We start from the raw sequence: 20,410 nt of genomic DNA on the forward strand, positions 1-20,410 counted from the left end.
CACTGTGCAGCGCAACGCCAACTTGGTGATAGATCTCAATCATAGGATGCTTGGTGTTGATAAAAATGTTCACTTCGTAACGACTGCCATGCGTCTCCATTAGGTTCATCCTCACGGTGAAAGGGGAATCGCCGAAAAGGTGTTTCACGACCTAATTTATTTCGGCACCTTGTTTTTCTTTTGTTCAACCGGTGAAACCAAACCAAAAGAAAACGATTCCACTTTCATCAAGATTGAACACCGAAACCCCAAATTGCTCGTTAACTTTCGTTTCCTTTCGCAGTGACTTCTCCGTTTCGTTCCCAGCCAGCGCCATAACCATTTACATTTATTCAAAACCCATTGCTGTTCATCTTTTAATCATAAACACAAAGAAAGCCGAGACTGTCAGCAAAATAAAAACATTTGGATGAAATGCAGAAAATACGCACTGATAAGCGGAAATTTTCCCCCGTCCGTTGCGCAGTCGATGAAAACCCCAACCAAACAAAAAAGTGGCAATGTGTCCCTGGTGGGATATCAACTGGAATTAACATTGTTAATATTTTTCCGTCTTTGTTGCGTCGGGAGAAAGCGGAAGCTCAAGGATGGAGATGCGGTGAAGGGTACATTAGGATGGATTCCCTTATCTCTGATAACATGGTGCTCGTCGGCATTGCAGTTAAAATGCTTTTGTCCGCTTCTTTGGTCATGTAGGGGTGGTGGCCAATTCAGAAAATTTGAAAATTCGCGGCAATTTCGCGGTAAATTATATTTCGGTACAAAAAATAAAAAAGCAATGTAGATTCCATATTTATTTGTTTATTATTGCGTTTATGATTTTAAATTATTTTTTTCATTATTTCTTTGCAGTACTGGTCAGAAGCACTTGGTTGGCCAAATTTTTATCCGTCAACTTTTGGCGCTGGGAAGTGTTGATAAAATTGTATTGGCTGACAGTACGTTCAGCATCTACCGAGTTTCCAGGAATAGACAGATATTTCACCGCTATTTTGAAGAGCTGAGGAAAGCGGTCTCGGTTTGCAAACCAAAACGTGAGTGGATCGGCATTTTCCTGTATTTCCGTAACGGCATGTTTGTAGGCCGATAGCTCATCAAAGACAAAAACTTCGCTTGCTGAGAAACCGATCGTAGAAACTTCAATCCCGGCAGAATTGCGAGGTAGGTGTTGAGTAGTATTGCTTCATCTTATTCGACGCTTCGGCGAAGGTATTTCGTTGCCATCGCGGTAATCCCTTGTTCTTGGCTTTGTCTGAAAATAATGTTTATTGTTTTCAAATTAATATGAGACTAAAACAAATGAAATTGTGAAAATACCTGAAAGAAAATAAATGATTTTGTTTTAGGCCAAATGAATCCTCACGTGACAACTTTCGATCCAAATCAAGACCTCAACCAGTTTAGAAGTGTTTTGACTGATGAAACCACCAATCTTTTCCTTTATTTCTCGGTCCTGGAGTTTCTGAGTTCTTGGAGCTCAGTCAAAGCATTTCGGTAGTAAGTCACATATTGAGCATGATAGGTTACAGCATTTAGCCAACTATTCCATCTCGTAATTACCGGTGTAGGGGGCAACTTTCTTTATCAACGCCGGCTAGTTCAGCTATGATCTCCTTAAAACGACATTTTCTCGAGGCCGAATGAGAAAAAATAGATTTGGAACATGCCACGAGACGAACAACGTTGGGAAACTTTTTTCTCCAAACTTCGCCGATCAATCCCATAATATGAGCATTGCAGGTCATATGAATGCAATTCGGTAGTAGCCCTTTGAGAATCTCAAAGGCTTTGGTCATGTCAGTCGCATTATCCGTTACGAAGGCAGCGACGATATTAAAATCAACATTGTATTTATAGAGCGTTTTGATTATGCTTTGGGAGATAGTTGTATTGTTGATAAAATTCAAGTATATAATATCAGCTGTCACAGCTTCCATCATTTCTTGTCTAGAACTCGTTACTGGCAGCACAAAACTCACGTGAAGAACAAACCTGTCTTGAGAGTCAGTAACAACTACTATCGAAGCAGCAGCTGCAACCCGAGCATTGAGCTCTTCTTGGTTTAAGTCGAACAATTTGGAGAGGTAATCAAATCGCAGGCTGCTTGAATTAGGAAGTTGCCCCAGGTTCTTCACATTATTTTGCAAATACTCACGCAGTTTTGGGTGATCCAACTTTTTAAGAGGGATGTTTGCGAAACTGAAGACTTCGACCAGCTCAACCTGCGCGAACCTAACTTCTGACAGTGACGAGCAATATATGACTCCTACGTGGTTGTATTAGCGAAGGATGCGAAATAAGGCGCTTGTTCACACAAGTAATCGTCACCGTCATCGTTCCTGTTGTTCGGTGAAAGTGAAACAGAGCATCGTGGGTATTGCGATTCTTTACTAAAATTAGCATACTGGCTCACCAGTTACGCGCCGGGTCACATGCGCCGAGTTGTGCGCCATGCAAAAAGTAAATAAACCAATGCCAAACATATGTGAGCATTCGGTAAGCTTTTCTACACTCGCTTCAAAGGTATGCATCATATTGTCGTCCCTTTACGAAAAGATATTCTTTAGTAAAATTATTCGAGGTTTGGTAGCTGTCGGCGAGCTGTCGATCGACCAAAATATCCACACTCCCCGTGCGAGGTATTCTTTGTGCGCAAAGGCCACACGGAAGATAAAAAGTACCCAGCGTTGAGTTTTTTAAACTTTCTTTTGAGTTATTTTTTCTCTTCTCTTTCATCCACTCTTTCTTCTGTTGCCAAAAACAAAAGAGCGAAACAATCCAAAGACGCCAGTTCAATACGGGAAGCCAATTTTGAGTTTTTGATTTAGGTAAATAAATTTTCCGTTGGGTACTTTTTTAACATGAGAGTAAAGGCAAACTACTTCGACCCCATTTACTCAATTTTGGCTTCCCGTACGGATGTTCAAGGTTGGGTGAATTAAACTCACTATTGGGTAGTTTATTTCTTCCGTGTACAGCAGCATCGAATGCTGCAAAAAAGTAGTTGTAAACAAACCGTCGTCGGGTACAATTTGAGAGGCGAACTCTCGATCGAATTCATTGTTCAATGTTTAGTAGTTAATTAATTAGTAATAAATGTAGTGTCGTTAATAAAGTTGTTCGTTGATTAGTGTAAATAAATGTCACAGTTGTTCGATGTAAAAATAAACTGTATAGTGAATTAGAAAGCTATCGGTATTTGTGTGTTTAAATGGTCGTATGATTACGAAAAATCCCTCTAAAGGATTGGTGTTTTTGGTTAAAAGGTTCACTAGTGTTGTAGCGGGTGGAAAACATAGTTCTCGGTCGGGAAGGAACCCGACATAAGCTGGTCCTTCGAACCGGATGATCTACCGAAAAACCTCGGAATGGTCAAATTTCGAGGATTTGACCAAGTGAACAATAAACGAAAATTAAACATACCATACCATGCCTGTCAGGTATGTTAGAACAAGTATATGTTCAGCCAAAGCTTGTGCAATACTCGCCAACACCAACATTTCTGTGCGATTTGCGGCTGCTTCGACCGGTGGCATCGGAGAATAACTGTTCGCGAAGAACATTTTGGGTGCACGGTTGCGACTGATCGACGACGATCGATTCAGAGGCGGACGACACTACAGGAGCTTCTAGGCTGGGGCATCACGGAAAGGCTTTTCCGACCAGGAAAATTAATTTTAATAGTATATGCCCTGCCGAAGCTGGATATTCGATACTGCACGCCTAAATATGTTTCAACTTGCAATTTGGACTGTTACGAATCGAATGACAGACGGTTTTACACACGGTTGGCTCTATTCGAAATCTGAGGCATTCGTCCAAATATTGAAGGTGTTCTCAATCGGAGAATTTGCTATTTTGGCTTCGGCTGCGCCGCTGTTACTTCTCATAGGTGAGCTGAACAGTATATGCCCTGCCGAAGCGGACAATATTGAGTATTACATCGCCTTTTCTATCGATTTTGGATTTGCCGACGTTTCTACGACTCTGCGAGTGGGGTAACCCATCTGATTGACGACATTGTTCAAGTTTTCGTGGTGTGACGACAGTGACACGAAGCCCGCTGCCAGGAACGCGGATTCCTTGAAGAGTTTGACGACGAGGCTGAAGAGGTTAAAATTATCTTTATGTAACATTAGCCAGTATGTTGATAACTTTAATTAATGTTCGTCTCGAAAAGTTAGATGTATTGTGGGTTCAAATAAGTGAGGCAATCTGGGAAATACAAGCGCACTAGAACTTCACGGAGCCTGAAGGTTTGCAGAGGGAGCAGTTGGAGATGGAGAACCGCTGCTACGATGCGAAATCGTTTCTGGCGGAGAAAGTGGGAGAGGTACAGAATAATTCCGTCCAGAACCAGTCGACTCGTCCTGGAGATATCACTCTACGTGGTGGTATGGATCACGTTCGCCTACCTCTAATCCAGCTGCAGAGTTTCGAAAGGAACATCGACGACTGGCTCAGCATGAGGGATCTCTACGCGTCTCTGATCCACGAGAAGCCAGACCTACCCGATGTGGAGAACTTCCACTACCTCAAGGGGTGCTTAGCAGGCGAAGCTAAGGCACTAGTAGATCCGCTAAAGATCACCAGGGACAACTACCAGGTTACTTGGCAGTCGTTGCTAAAACGTTACAACAACAGCAAGCTTTTACGGAAAAAGCAAGTGCAGGCTCTCTTCAAACTGCCGTCCCTCACCACGGAGTCATTCGCGGGTCTCCACAGGCTGGTCGATGGATTCGATCGTGTGATTCTGACCCTGGATCAGATCATCCAACCAGCCGAGTACAAAGATCTGTTGCTGGTCGAACATCTAATCGCTCGTCTCGACTCAAGCACACAACGAGGGCAGGAGGAGCACTCGTCGACGAAGAAGCAGGACACCATAAGGGACTTGCCGGAGTTCCTGCAGCGAAGAATCCAAGTTCTCGAAGCTTTACCAACGAAGGAGGAATCGAAAGTCTTTGAGCAGTCGCCACAACGCAGAAGAAGGCCATATTCACCGAAGTCGTATAACGCGAAGTGTCCATCGTGTGCGGAGATCCACGGACTTCACACGTGTCCATCGTTTCTAAGGATGTCGCTGTCTAGTCGGGAGTCGTTCTTGCGCGAAGCATCCCTTTGCCGCAATTGCCTCAAACGTGGAGAACGCAGGGGTACCCAAGGATCCTCCAGGAGATCGACTTCAGGTGGAAGTCCGGAACAGGGTAGCACAAGTGCCAACTCCAGGGCAGCGAACGCATTAGCGGTCAAATCTACTTTTGTTGGCTACAGCTGTCGTAGTGATAAAGGACGACGTGGGTCGTCGATATCCAGCAAGAGCACTCCTGGATTCAGGGTCAGATTTTATTTCCTTTATTTCCGCAAATCTTTGCGAGGCGATGAACGTTTACGATACACGGAGATTTTCACGAAGTGATATGCTTTATAACGAAGCTTGGTCTGCTCGGAGGGACGAAGAGGCAACGAAAATGCAACGCAACTAGTGCTTTTAAAACTAGGTAACCCGCCACACGAAATGGTGGGTGAGGAATGGCGAAAGTTCCCCAGCAGATTCCAGCGCTCAGTTGAGTTGGTGACTGTGGGGTTTGAGTAAGTTACCTGTCGAAATTTTGGGTTGTTCCATGAGGAGACAACGGACCTGAAAGGTGATCTTCGTCCATACTAAAATCGTACGGGTGGTTGGGCTCGCTCACAGGATTCCCTCTTCCTCAAATTGTGCCAACGCGCTTACCAAATCCAAGTTATGGAAGCGAGTGGCGTGGTGGGTGGTTGGGCTTGCTTATGGGGTTCCTCCTTCCTTCGGCCGCTGTGCCGACGCGCTTACCAATTCCAATTTATGGAAGCGGGTGGCGCGGTGGGTGGTTGGGCTTGCTCACGGAGTTCCTCCTTCCTTCGGCCACTATGCCGACGCGCTTACCAAATCCAAGTTATGGAAGCGAGTGGCGTGGTGGGTGGTTGGGCTTGCTCACGGGATTCCTCCTTCCTTCGGCTACTGTGCCGACGCGCTTACCAAATCCAAATTATGGAAGCGGGTGGCGCGGTGGGTGGTTGGGCTTGCTTACGGGGTTCCTCCTTCCTTCGGCCGCTGTGCCGACGCGCTTACCAACTCCAAATTATGGAAGCGGGTGGCGCGGTGGGTGGTTGGGCTTGCTCACGGGGTTCCTCCTTCCTTCGGCCGCTGTGCCGACGCGCTTACCAAATCCAAATTATGGAAGCGGGTGGCGCGGTGGGTGGTTGGGCTTGCTAACGGGGTTCCTTCTTCCTTCTGATGCTGACCGATATAATTTCGTAGTAGTCTCCGTTTCAGCGTTCGATGATGGAATGAGGCTTTTCCGTTGAAGCACTCTTCTTTTATAGTATTCTGTTTGGAAGGAAAACGCCAACTTGACTCTGTAATTTCAAATTTTCGGGTGGCAGTAGGCTATGCTTTTTCTTGTTGCATGAAGCGGAAATGTGAGTCATCTTCGTGATTTCAAAATTTCCAGTTGCAGAAGGCTATGCTTTTCCATGTTGCATGGCGGGGAAATGTGAGTCATCCCTGGAATCAAATGTTCGGGTGGCAGTAGGCCATGCTTTCCAATTTCAATGAAGGGGAATTGTAAGTCCACTGACTTCATGATTTTTTCATTTTTTTCTGGTTACGGATTGCTTTTCTAAGGAATGCTGAAGTGAAATCTCTGACTTTGTGAAACAGCGCGTTTTCGAGAGATCGAAAGAACTTAACGATTTTTTTTATTGTTTTACTTCATTGATTTTATTTCAACTGTTTTTTTTTGTTTGTTTTACATATAGCTTTCTTTTATTATCATGTTATACCTTAATTCTACATTACCATCAGCGTGTGATTACATATTACCACCTTAGCGTGTCAATCGGTGAGCAGCAAGCCATGCCTCTTCTCGTCCGATCTCGGTGGCGTGCACACGCACCGACGGAGAGCTGCTGTCATCGCATTTCGCTGCAGCCATTTGGAGCCACACATTTTGGCGATCGTGCCAGGTTGTTTTTTTTTGTATCCTGACGCTGATTTCAAAAGGTGAGTTGAATTCAAGTGATTAATTGGCGAAAAGATAAAGTATTTAATTTGAAATACGGAAAGGAATCACAACCATTTCAACAAAGCTCGTCTGGGAGGCCGCTAAAAATTGATTGTGGTTTGGAAAATCACAAAGCGCGTCTGGGAGACCGCTGGAAAATGGATTGTGGTTTGTAAAATCACAAAGCGCGTCGGGATGACCGCTGGAAAATGGATTGTGGTTTGGAAAATCACAAAGCGTGTTAGAGAGACCGCTGGAAAATGGATTGTGGTTTGGAAAATCACAAACCGCGTCGGGATGACCGCTGGAAAATGGATTGTGGTTTGGAAAATCACAAAGCGCGTCTGGGAGTCCGCTGGAAAATGGATTGTGGTTTGGAAAATCACAAAGCGCGTCTGGGAGAGACAACCTTCAGCAATTTTACAAACCACAAATCGATTGTGGTTTGGAAAATCACAAAGCCTGTTAGAGAGATCGCTGGAAAATGGATTGTGGTTTGTAAAATCACAAAGCGCGTCTGGGAGATCGCTGGAAAATGGATTGTGGTTTGTAAAATCACAAAGCGCGTCTGGGAGATCGGTGGAAAACGGATTGTGGTTTGTAAAATCACGAATGGAAAATGGATTGTGGTTTAAAAAATCACAAAACATGTTAGAGACCGCTGGAAAACGGATTGTGGTTTGTAAAATCACAAATCGAAAATGGATTGTGGTTTGAAAAATCACAAAACATGTTATAGAGACCGCTGGAAAATGGATTGTGGTTTGGAAAATCACAAAGCGCGTCTGAGAGACCTATGGAAAATGGATTGTGGTTTGGAAAATCACGAAGCGCGTCTGGGATATGGCTGGAAAATGGATTGTGGTTTGTAAAATCACAAAGCGTGTTAGAGAGACCGCTAGAAAATGGATATTGGTTTGGAAAATCACAAAGCGCATCTGAGAGACCGCTGGAAAATGGATTTGCTTTGAAAAATCACAAAGCGCGTCTAGGATCGCTGGAAAATGGATTGTGGTTTGTAAAATCATAAATGGAAAATGGATTGTGGTTTGAAAAATCACAAAGTGTGTTAAAGAGACCGCTGGAAAATGTATTGTGGTTTGAAAAATCACAAATCGCGTCGAGATGACCGCTGGAAAATGGATTGTGGTTTGGAAAATCACAAAGCGCGTCTGGGAGACCGCTGGAAAATGGATTTGGTTTGAAAAATCACAAAGCGCGTCTGGGAGATCGCTGGAAAATGGATTGTGGTTTGTTAAATCACAAAGCGCGTCTGGAAGGTCGCTGGAAAATGAATTTTGGTTTGAAAAATTACAAAGCGTGTTAGAGAGACCGCTGGAAAATGGATTGTGGTTTGGAAAATCACAAAAAGTGTGTCGGGATGACCGCTGAAAAATGGATTGTGGTTTGGAAAATCACAAAGCACGTCTGGGAGACCGCTGGAAAATGGGTTGTGGCTTGGAAAACCGTAAAGCGCGCCTGAGAGACTGTCGAAAAAAGGGTTGACAATCTAGAAAATCCCAGGGTGAGTCCGGGAAGTATAGATTTTGGTTAACATAAATTTATACAATGGACAGTGTACATCAGACCACAAGTTTAGCTTATTCTAACGAAATCTGAGAGATATGCAGAACTATCATATGCGACAAAGATGTTTGGAAAGCGAAATAGATTACATATCTTGAAGTTTATTTTGGGATTTACTGACTATGTAGTCATAGCAGAATTGCCCGTTGAATCAGATATCCGAAATTCACGAAGTTAAAAAAACGTTGCCAGCTTTTACAAAGCTATTAGTTTGGAGTTGTTGGATAATTGTACTAGTTACCAAAAATCTAAAATTGAGGTATCGCTATCTTTTTTAAATAAATATCATTTTCTAGGCGGTTGTTCGGAAGTTTAACATCGATATGCTGAAGGTTAGCTTGATGGTGTTACTATACACGAGGCTGAGAGTTGGACTAATTGGGCAGAATAAGTTATTTAGATTATTGCTGCGATCTATAACGTGTCTTGAGAGATCAATATCATAACAACCAGATACCAACGTAGTTCTGCAATTTAAAATCGTGGTTAAATCAAGTTTATTTTGAACTTCGTCTTACTTCGTCTTCGAATGACTTTAAAAAAAAAACACTCGTCCTATGATAAAGGATTTTTTTGTTTCCTTTTTGTGAGGGAAGAAGGGGAATGTGGGGTTTGAGTAAGTTACCATCAGCGTGTGATTACATATTACCACCTTAGCGTGTCAATCGGTGAGCAGCATGCCATGACTTGGCCTCTTCTCGTCCGATCTCGGTGGCGTGCACACGCACCGACGGAGAGCTGCTGTCATCGCATTTCGCTGCAGCCATTTGGAGCCACACAGTGACAAACTACCATGGTTGCATCTGATGAGCTCAAAACCACGGTAGGCACAGCTAAGCGGATCATATATGAGGAAATCTGGTAGTAGACGTGATGGTCGAAACTAATAGTCACTGAAGGGACCATGCTAAGGAAGAGGACCTGGGTCATACGGCCGGTAGTCAAAATGAAGAAAAAGAAGGATTAGGGTTGAGGTCAGAAGAGTCCGTCCAGTGCATCGAGGGGAGTTTCTTCTTTCTTTTCAGAAGTTTCCCGGCAACTTCAGGGTGGGTGAGGATATCTGCGAGCAGTCGATCGACCAAAATATCCACACTCCCCATGCGAGGTACTCCTTGTGCGCAAAGGCCTCAGCAACAGCAGCGAATGCTGCAAAAAAGTAGTTGTAAACAAACCGTCGTCGGGTGCAATTTGAGGGCGAACTCTCGATCGAATTTATTGTTCAATGTTTAGTAGTTAATTAATTAGTAATAAATGTAGTGTCGTTAATAAAGTTGTTCATTGATTGGCGTAAATAAATGTTATAGTTGTTCGATGTAAAAGTAAACTGTGTAGTGTATTAGAAAACTTTCGGCAATTGTGTGTTTAAATGGTCGTTTGATGACGAAAAATCCTCCTAAGGGATTGGTGTTTTTGGGTAAAAGGTTCACTGGTGTTGTTGTGGGTGGAAAACATAGTTCTCGGTCGGGAAGGAACCCGACAGTAGTTTTTTGCTTTTCTTTCGCCTGCGTTGCGTTCGGTATATTGTAAGTGTAAGTGGATTTTATTAGTGCAATTGTGTTTAATTTGTAATGTAATAGTCTACACTTAAATTGAGTAAGTACTGCAATATGACAAAATACCTTAGCGGCGCACAACTAAGCGAGGCAGAGGTGAATGAGCAAAATGCTATAATATCTCGAGAATCACAATAGCTTCTATCAAGGATGTTATCGATCATTTAGTAATCTGCGTTCGATCTTTTAGTAGTTTGTCAATAACTCATTCCAGAGGCCTAATTTCAAAATGTATTGTATGGTGGACTTTTAGTTCTTAACAGGTCGATGTTCGAATTCCACTATTAAAGGAGTTACAGTGCTAGTTGCTGTACTCATACTAAATGATAACAAAATATGCAATCATTTAGTCTAAGTTACCGCTGCTAGCGATATAGCTCCGTTATTAGTGAAATTCAAACAACGAACTGGTAGGCAGAGTTGTAGATAAACCTTTGCACTAGAAGTCCACCATACAACACATTATGAAATTTAGCCTCTGGAATGAGTTATTGATAAACTACTAAATGATCGAAGGTTCATTCCGTGCCGATAGTTCGAACGAGCCAGACGTGTGTGCTGTGTCTCATCGCGGATTGTGTTCGGTAGTGCGAGTCTATTGTGTGGTGCCTACCTACGGATCCAAGGCGATCGCTGTCGGCGAGTGAAGTAGCTGCTTCTGGCGACGCCAGTGAAGCAGGCTATTGTTACTGCTGCTACCTACAGCAGCAGGGGCAGATAAGTGGCAAACTTTTTATTGTTCTCCCTTCTGTTTGATACAGAGTGGGACTGCTTAGAATTAATCGAATTAGTTTTTTTAAGTCTTTTTTTCTAATTTGCTATTAGTTTTAAGTTAGTATAAGCAAAATTATCCTTCCACCTTGCGGGGTGAGAATGGAGGCGGAGACTGGAGAAGGCAATGTGCCTGCTAAAGATGGAGGGCGCACTCGATTGTACCATGCGACTTCGCCTGGGCCTTGGGTTGTTTACTTTCGGCAGAAAGTAAAAAGCCTAGATTTTCTCGGCATTAAACGAGATTTGACGCGTCGTTTTCCGAAGCTTGATTTTAGCCAGATCAACAGGAACAAACTACGCATCACCGCACCTACATACCAGGTGGCGAATGAAATTGCTGGCGACAGGGCGTACAATGTTGAATATATGGTTTATGTTCCCGCGGAGGTCGAAATTGAAGGTGTGATCAACGCAGCGAGCCTGACTTGCAAGGATGTACTTGCGGGAAAAGGCCGCCTAAAGAATGCAATGGAGTCTACCGTGGATATTCTGGACTGCAAGGAATTGCATTCAGCAGCCACGGTAGATGGAAAGAAGGTATATTCCAAGTCAGGTTCGCTTCGGGTGACGTTCGCCGGTTCGATGCTCCCAAAATATGTTGATATTGAAAACATGCTATTTCCGGTGCGTCTTTCTGTGCCAAGGGTATTTAATTGTACCAATTGCAAACAACTTGGTCACACTGCCGAGTTTTGTGACAACAAACCACGTTGTGGCAAATGTTCTGAAAGGCATCGGGAGGAGTCCTGCCAGCAACAGGCAACAAAATGTGCTTATTGTGGTTTGAATCCTCCCCATGGTTTGCAGGAATGCCCGGTGTACAAAAAGCGCACCCAAAAAGTGAAGCGCTCGTTGGTACAGCGCTCCAAGCAGTCGTATGCGGAAATGGTTAAGTCGCAAGACACATCCGCCACAGCCACTGCATCGACTGCTATTTCAGCCACCGTTCGTGTGAGTGATTATTATGATTCCATATCCATTGATGAATTGGACTCTGACGCAGCCGATATGGATGATCCTGCGGAGGTACACGTGCCCGAAAAGAGGAAGCAAACCGTCTTCCCGGGATCGCGCCGCAAGAGAACAAAATCATCCATAAAAGCTTGGCAAAATCTGAAGGTAATGGGGTTTATTTAAAATCCCGAAGCAACCTGTCCCTACTGCTTCTTTTGATCCTAGTTGCAGTAAGGCATTCCTGCCATTGTTAAAATCCGATGTTTCGAAGAAACATCCGGCTAGGAGAATCAACGAAAGAAAAAAGTAATTCGCACTTCTAGTAAAAGTATTCCGTCCAAGCGAGGATTGATCTCCTTTAAGGACCTTGTGGACCGTTTTTGAATTTATTCAATATTCCGAATTCATTGAGGCCTATCATTGACCTTTTATACCAACAGTGGAAAGTTATCTGAAGCAATTGACTGTTTCATGGTTCTTCTTGCAGGAATTGTATCTTTCGATGGATAATACGGCCAATACCCAAGATACAATCACTGTGCTGCAGTGGAACTGTCATAGTCTGAAAAATAAATTAGACGTGTTCAAGTTTTGATTCGCAATTCCGATTGCGATATATTTGCACTCTGTGAAACATGGCTTTCTTCTGAAGATGAAATCAACTTCCACGATTTTAATATTATTCGCCAAGATCGGGATGATCATTATGGTGGCGTTCTTTTGGGGATCAAAAAATGCTACTCCTTCTACAAAATTCCCATTCCGACTGTTCCCGGCTTAGAAATCGTCGCATGCCAAGTAAATGTGAAGAATAAAGAACTTTGCATAGCTTCAGTGTACATTCCTCCAAATGCCTCTATAAATCGTCGACATTTTTGGAGCGCAGTCTCCCTCCTATCATCTCCAGTATTGATATTGGGTGATATGAACGCACATGGTATTGGATGGGGCGAAACGTATGACGATTATAGAGCGCCTATTTTCTATGATTTGTGTGACGATTTCAATTTGAATATTTTGAACACTGGTGAAGTAACTCGAATAGGACCAAATGGTCAACAAAGCCGTATTGATCTGTCTTTATGTTCAAATTCACTATCATTAGATTGCACGTGGAAGGTAATTCAAGATCCCCATGGTAGTGACCATATGCCGATAGTCACCACAATTAAGAGTGGCTATCAACAATCTGAGCCAGTTAATGTTCCTTTCGATCTCACGAAGAACATTGACTGGCAAAAATTTGCATCGGCGGTAATATCGATTCCTTATTGAGTTGATTCAAAAAAGCGCACTAGAAGCTCAGAAACGACGCGTTCCAAGTACATCTGTCATCAGAAGACCAGCCACTCCTGGATGGGATGATGAATGTACTAAGTTGTATTCTGAGAAATCTGATGCCTTCAAGGCTTTTCGTAAACACGGAAGGTCTGAGCTATTTGAAGAGTACTTGAGGCTTGAAAGAAAGCTGAAAAATCTTCTCAAGGCTAAAAAACGTAGCTACTGGCGACGTTTTGTCGAGGGACTATCGCGAGAAACCTCAATGACAACACTTTGGAAAACGGCCCGCAACATGCGGAACCGCACTTCCTCCAACGAGAGTGAAGAATACTCCAATCGATGGATATTCAACTTCGCAAAAAAGGTCTGTCCAGATTCCGTACCAGCAGAACCGCTATTTCGAGAATCAGTCAATGATCCCGGTTCTTTGGGTGGACCATTCTCAATGCTGGAACTTTCTATGTCTCTTCTTTCATCGAATAACTCTGCTCCGGGATGCGATAACATCAAATTCAATCTTCTTAAAACCTCCCAGATATCGCAAAAGACGATTACTTGGCCTGTACAACTGTTTCATGGAGTACAACATTGTGCCACCTGAATGGCGACAGGTCAAAGTAATAGCTATTCAAAAGCCTGGGAAACCAGCGTCTAATCACAATTCATACCGACCGATTGCCATGCTATCATGCATGAGAAAATTATTGGAGAAAATGATCCTCTCAAGAATCGACCATTGGGTCGAGCAAAATGCATTACTTTCAAATACTCAGTTTGGATTTCGTAAAGGTAAAGGAACAAATGATTGTCTAGCGTTGCTCTCACACTTAGTTTTTATTTCTGCAGCTCGGCAAAAATCCGCACAGCCGTGCGCCAGCAAAATTATAAAAATGATATTCCGGAAGAAATGACGTTTGTTAGCTGATTTTCGGCAAATTATTACCTGTTTTTCAGCAATTTTGACAGAAATCTCGGCAAAAACATGTTTGCTGGGGCACGGCTGTGCGAATCTCGGTAAGAGTTCAACATTTCGCTGAGATCCCGGTAAAAAATTAAGTGTGCTCTTCAGATATACAACTGGCCTTTGCGCACAAGGAGCAATTGGCTTCAGTATTCTTGGATATTAAGGGCGCTTTTGATTCAGTTTCCATAGAAGTACTGTCAGACAATCTGCACAGTAGTGGATTACCCGTTATTTTGAACAATTTCTTGTATAATTTGTTGTCAGAAAAACAAATGAACTTCACACTCGGCACTCTGACAACTTCCAGAAATAGCTACATGGGCCTTCCCCAAGGATCCTGTTTAAGTCCCTTGCTTTATAATTTCTATGTTAAAGATATTGACAATTGTTTGGAAGGACAATGCACGCTCAGACAACTTGCAGATGATGCCGTGGTCTCTCTAAGAGGTCCATGTGCAGCTGTCTTGCAAGGACCATTGCAAAGTACCTTAGATAATCTGACTGTTTGGGCCAGACATTTAGGGATCGAGTTTTCACCGCAAAAAAACTCAGTTGGTTGTGTTTACTAGGAAGCGGTACCCAGCTCAACTGAAACTAAAACTGTTGAATGATGACATCAACCAATCTTTATCTTCTAAATACCTTGGGGTCGTGTTTGATTCCAAATGTACCTGGAAACTCCACATTGAGTATTTGATACAACAATGCCGGAAAAGGATCCATTTTCTACGTTCTATCTCCGGAACATGGTGGGTGCTCACCCGGAAGACCTCATCAAACTCTATAGAACGACTATTCTCTCTGTTTTAGAGTATGGCTCTTTCTGCTTCCTCTCAGCAGCTGATTGCCACCTGATCAAATTGGAACGAATTCAGTATCGTTGTTTGCGTATTGCCCTTGGCTGCATGCATTCGACGCATAACATGAGCCTGGAGGTGCTTGCTGGAGTCACTCCTTTAAAGCATCGTTACTGGGAGCTCTCACTTAGAATACTCATCAAATGTGGAACAAGTAACACACTTGTCCTAGATAACTTCGATAAAATGCTTGAACTGACTTGTCGTTCGAGATTCCTTAGAGTCTATCTCAACTACATTTCTTCAGATCTTTGTCTTCCGTGTTATAATCCACCTCGAGTTCACTTCACCAACGACAGTTCCTCAATTGAATACGATCTGTCCATGAAATACGCTATTCAAGGAATACCAGATCATCTTCGACAAATATCTATTCCCTCCCTTTTTTCAGAAAAATATGAACATGTCAATTGCAACAACAGATATTTCACTGATGGTTCTCGCATTAACGGATCCACTGGCTTCGGTGTTTTCAATGTAACTTCAACCACCTTCCGAAAACTTCAGGAACCGTGCTCGGTTTATGTTGCTGAGCTGGCAGCAATTAACTTCGCTTTGGGGATAATTTCCAATCAGCCCGTAGACCATTATTTCATCTTCTCGGATAGTCTTAGTTCTATCGAGGCACTCCGGTCGATGAAACCTGTTAAGCACGCATCTTACTTTCTTACAAACATAAGAGAGCAGATGCGTGTTTTGGTCGAAAGATCATTCAAGATTACCTTTGTTTGGGTCCCTTCTCACTGCTCAATCTACGGCAATGAGAAGGCAGACTCGCTGGCAAAGGTGGGCGCACAGGAAGGTGAAGTTTATGATAGACAATACTCGAGCAACGAGTTTTTCCCATTAGTCCGTCAGAGTACTCTTCAAAGTTGGCAAAGAAATTGGACACACAACGAACTTGGACGGTGGCTATTTTCCATAGTTCCAAAAGTTTCTGGGCGAGCGTGGTTCAGAGGTGAGGACTTAAGTCGAGGCTTCATTCGCGTGATGTCGAGACTTATGTCTAATCACTATTCACTAAACGCACATCTGTACAGAATAAACCTTGTCGATAGCAACTTATGTAGGTGCGGAGCCGGTTATGATGACATCGATCACGTAGTTTGGTCCTGCTCGGAAAATGACGCCTCCAGAGAGCAATTATTGGATACCCTTGTGGCCTGAGGTAAACAACCCTTCAGGGAAGTTCGCGGTGTTTTGGGAGATCGTGATGTTGTCTATATGCAGGCCATTTATAGTTTTCTTTGTGCTTCTGACATCAAAATCTAACATTTTGTTTTTTTCTTTCTTTAAAGTTTTTTTGTTCTGTCTCTGCCTTTTGTTCCGTAGAGCTCCATAGCTCTTGCCATCCGGAAGATGCTCCCAGTCGAACCATTCCTCGAGCACGACGACACGCCACATCGTCACTGACGCCAAATGCCCGGATGAGAAGCTGAAATTTCCTGATCCCAAATCCTAAGCCCCGTCCATCCTTAAACATTGTAAACTAACCTCGAGTCACCACGAGTACGCTGGCTCCTGCCCTTCTGTTACTAACCGTATAATAAAATGATATTGATTGTATATATCACAAAGAACAATGGCTCCGTAAAGTGTTATACACGCCTGAGCCTACCAAATAAACGAAATTGGAAAAAAAAATGATCGAAAGCACATTACTAAATGATCGCTAACATCCTTGGCTTCTATTCATTCGTGTTGTTAATTTTGTGTGCTTCGAACCAACAGCCCAAACAGCGGTCGGTTGGCTGTTTGGCGCGCACATTCCGAATAAATGTACGTGCTTTTGTATATTATTTGAGGCCAAATATACTTTTTCCGTCAAACAATTTTATTGGTTCAATCGATTAATTATCATATTTAGGAAAAACTTTCCTAAAGAATTCATATTTTTTACTTCTCTAACTATTTTTAAAATTTGAAAGAAAAACAAAATTGTTCTTCAATTTAATTTTGGCTCAACATTCGACCAATTTCGGACTTTGCACTTAAAAAAATTAATAAATTCGAGACATCGAAAAATGCGTTGTTTGTCGAGTTGATATTGACTAGATCAAGAAATCGACACGCTACACTGCTACGAAGACAAGATGTATAAGTTGCTGGAACAGCTCCTCTAATTAGTTGTAGATGAGAAAAATATATTAAAGCCATTCAACACTGATAAGTATGAATCAACAGAATTTAAAGGTAATCACGAGTTATCACTATAACGAATTGCCATTTACCCCGCTGAATCATATTTTTCGCATTATCGTCACCATCGCACCAGTTTTATTGCACACAGAGAGCCGTATCATAATAAAAGACACTTTAACGAATCCTCTTCCAAAGCAACAAAACACGGAATAAAACGGTCCTTTCATTCGACACAAAAGTCCTGTCAAGTATTGTAATTCTTTTATTGCTGCATTGCGACACCCAACAACGTCGTCGACGGTTACTGGAAGTTAGTCGGTACCCAGGTTTAGTCGAGAGTAGCTTCTCCGGTTGAACCCGGAGAGCGGGAAGATTGCAAAAGAAAACGTGCTGCTTGTTTACGACAGCCACAATACACATCGTTCCATCACCACTGACTGACGATGAACATGTTCGTCACACCGATGGATGACATCCGTAAATTACGCCCCATGATGGCTTATTTCTCTCAGATTTCAATTGGATAGGTACTTTCCATAAATATCCCCGAATGTGAACCTGTGATCTGTGACGTAATTCGCAGCCTTCGTCACCTTATACCTTCAGACGGAAGTCCCCATCATCTCCGTTTCAAAAGCCATTTTCACGAACAGTTCTGCCCCCCATCCATCGAAGTGAGAAAATAAGCAAATTGATCCAATTTCGAGATGAATGGGAAAAACGTTCTACACAAATCTGAAAGAAAAACCGCGCTGCCAAGTTTCTCTTTCCCGTTTGCTTTCTTCGCGGTTGGTTGTTTCTGCCACTGTTAATCCAATTATTTCCAGTCGCAGACGTGGTTGAAGAGAAAGACATTTCTTTCCTTTCTGTTTCACATCTTTTCGAAACAATTAAATGTTAGTATGTATACATTGGAAAACTGTAAGATATTTGGACAATCATTGTTAGATATTTATTGTGATAGATTATTTAAAAAAGGAGATTTTTTCCCACTGTTGAATTCGTTTAGAAACTGTTTAATTGGAATATTTTCGATTTTTCTCTCGTTTTCTTACCCTTGCGTGATGCGTAAAAATCCAAATGTTACAAACCGAAATGCGCGTTAGTGCGTACTTGTGGTTCGCGTGATTAGCAACGGTAAAACGCTGCTGCCGCTTCGCTGTCGCACAATCGTGAAATTGTAATGCGATAATTAATACACCGCAATTTATTTAAGTCGTTAAAATCTTGAATGGCCCCTCGTAGAGCAACAAAAATAGAAATTATGCCGGCCATAAAGATAGCCGCCAAACACAAGTCAACCACCGACTGCTTCGGATCTGGCACTAGAATCGAAGTGGCCCAGTTGTATGACAAGTTTAGAGGGTGGGGGGCAGCCGATTGAAATTCGTCTCGCCTACTGAGGGTAATCGGGCATTTCTTTTTTCTTCTTGGAGAATGGAAAAAAGTGTGATAACTCGACTGAGGGTGGACTAACTTGAAAGTGATAAACGTTTGGCGTGCACGGTTTGGGTGGTGAACAAGTGGAAAATCTTATAATCACGGCACGGGCTTGGATTTTTATGTTTTCGGACCATGGAGGCGAACATCGAAATAGGGGACTTTATTAGTAACGAACAATTAATTTGTGTGACTTTTACGATCGTTTTGGTGTTTGAATAAGGTTGGAGTGAAGTTCAGTAATTAATTAGGGGCGATAGAGTAGACGTTTCTGTTCCTTATATCATTGCTCCCAAATTCGTCATACTTAACTCAATGGAAAAACACGTTTGGCATGCTAGCAAAAGGAACAAACGACATCGGTTCTTTTAATCATTTGTTTCTCGTTAAGTTCTATCAACGTAATAATGGAAGCACGAAAAATCATGAAATTTTGAAATCGTTTTCAAATAAATAAACTTCCATTTAAATAAGCAACAAATAACACGTGCTATCAAAGCATTCATCGCCACAATCCACCACGTGTCGACCGAATTTTCAAAAATATCATATTAGCTTTTTTTTCTTAGGCGACTATCTGGCGTTCATTTTCTGTTGCGATTAAAAAAAGGCGGATGAGTAGATAAAAGCAATCTAAGAAAATGTTACCTCAACAACAGTGCTGAATCTTGTTCTAAATGTCGTTCGTAAATTACTGTCTGATTACTGAGATGACATTTCTGGGCACCGAGAATTGTTTCATAGTTTGCGCAACTGGAACTACAAAAAATCGTCAATTTGGGAAGGGACGTGCTCTACTCAAGCGGGCTTTTCACTGCTCCAATAAAGAAATAAAATCCCGAACAAGATCGGGCAGGTTCGACTAGTTGAAAATAAAAATTAGCACAACTTGTTGTACTTACTTGATACTTGATGGGCTACAGCTCTTCGATGAACCTACGCCGAATGGAGTATCCTTCTCCACTGGACTCGATCCTGGGCCAATCGCTTCCAGTCGTCCTGAACATTAAGCCACATAACATAAGTGGATCTTCGAACAAAATCCAATCCAAAAGTTGACCCCCTTTTGATGAGCCAAAACTGTTATAATTGGGAACGGGAACATCGTTCTGTCATTTTCAAGTGTAAACAAATACCATATGATCAGAAAATTATAACACTTTTTTCCAAGACTACAAAGAGCAAGATCTGTAGCCAAAGTATAATGATATTTATTTTTCTGTCATCAATTTTTTACATTGTTTTTAAAAATGACGGATTGCATCCAAAAGAAGGTCTCTCCTATGCTGTTATTAACCAATTTATATTTGATGAAATCTAATTTGATTTATTTGTAGGGTAATCTTCTATTTTTAGGCGTTTTTTGATGAAATGTTCGTCTTTTATCCATTTTAAAATAAAATTCCTCTAAAATTGGTATAATACTTTCGAGTCAGCATGGTAAAAATCTAGATTTTATTCAACATGTGTAGAAAATTATATTCCTTAGAACTGTTCTACATTGGGAACGAATCTTTATATACGCAGTCTTCGATTTTTTCGAAAAGATGACGAGGGATACACCAATGTTTGTCTACGATGCGCAACAATCACAAAATAGATAGATTAGAAGCAACATTATTGTGTATCCGGAATAAATTTATACCGCTTTTTATACCGAAGTTGGATTTTCTCCAGATACAGGCAACTTTCCCAACTTCGGAAGTAGTGCGCTGGATTCGCCTAAAAATGGACTAAACAACGCATCAATTAGTTTGACAAATAAAACATCGGAAGAAAGTTCGGTTCGGAAGTCCCGACTTCCGAATTCTAACTTGG

Source organism: Armigeres subalbatus, chromosome 1 (assembly GCF_024139115.2).
Source record: "Armigeres subalbatus isolate Guangzhou_Male chromosome 1, GZ_Asu_2, whole genome shotgun sequence".
NCBI lineage: Eukaryota > Metazoa > Arthropoda > Insecta > Diptera > Culicidae > Armigeres > Armigeres subalbatus.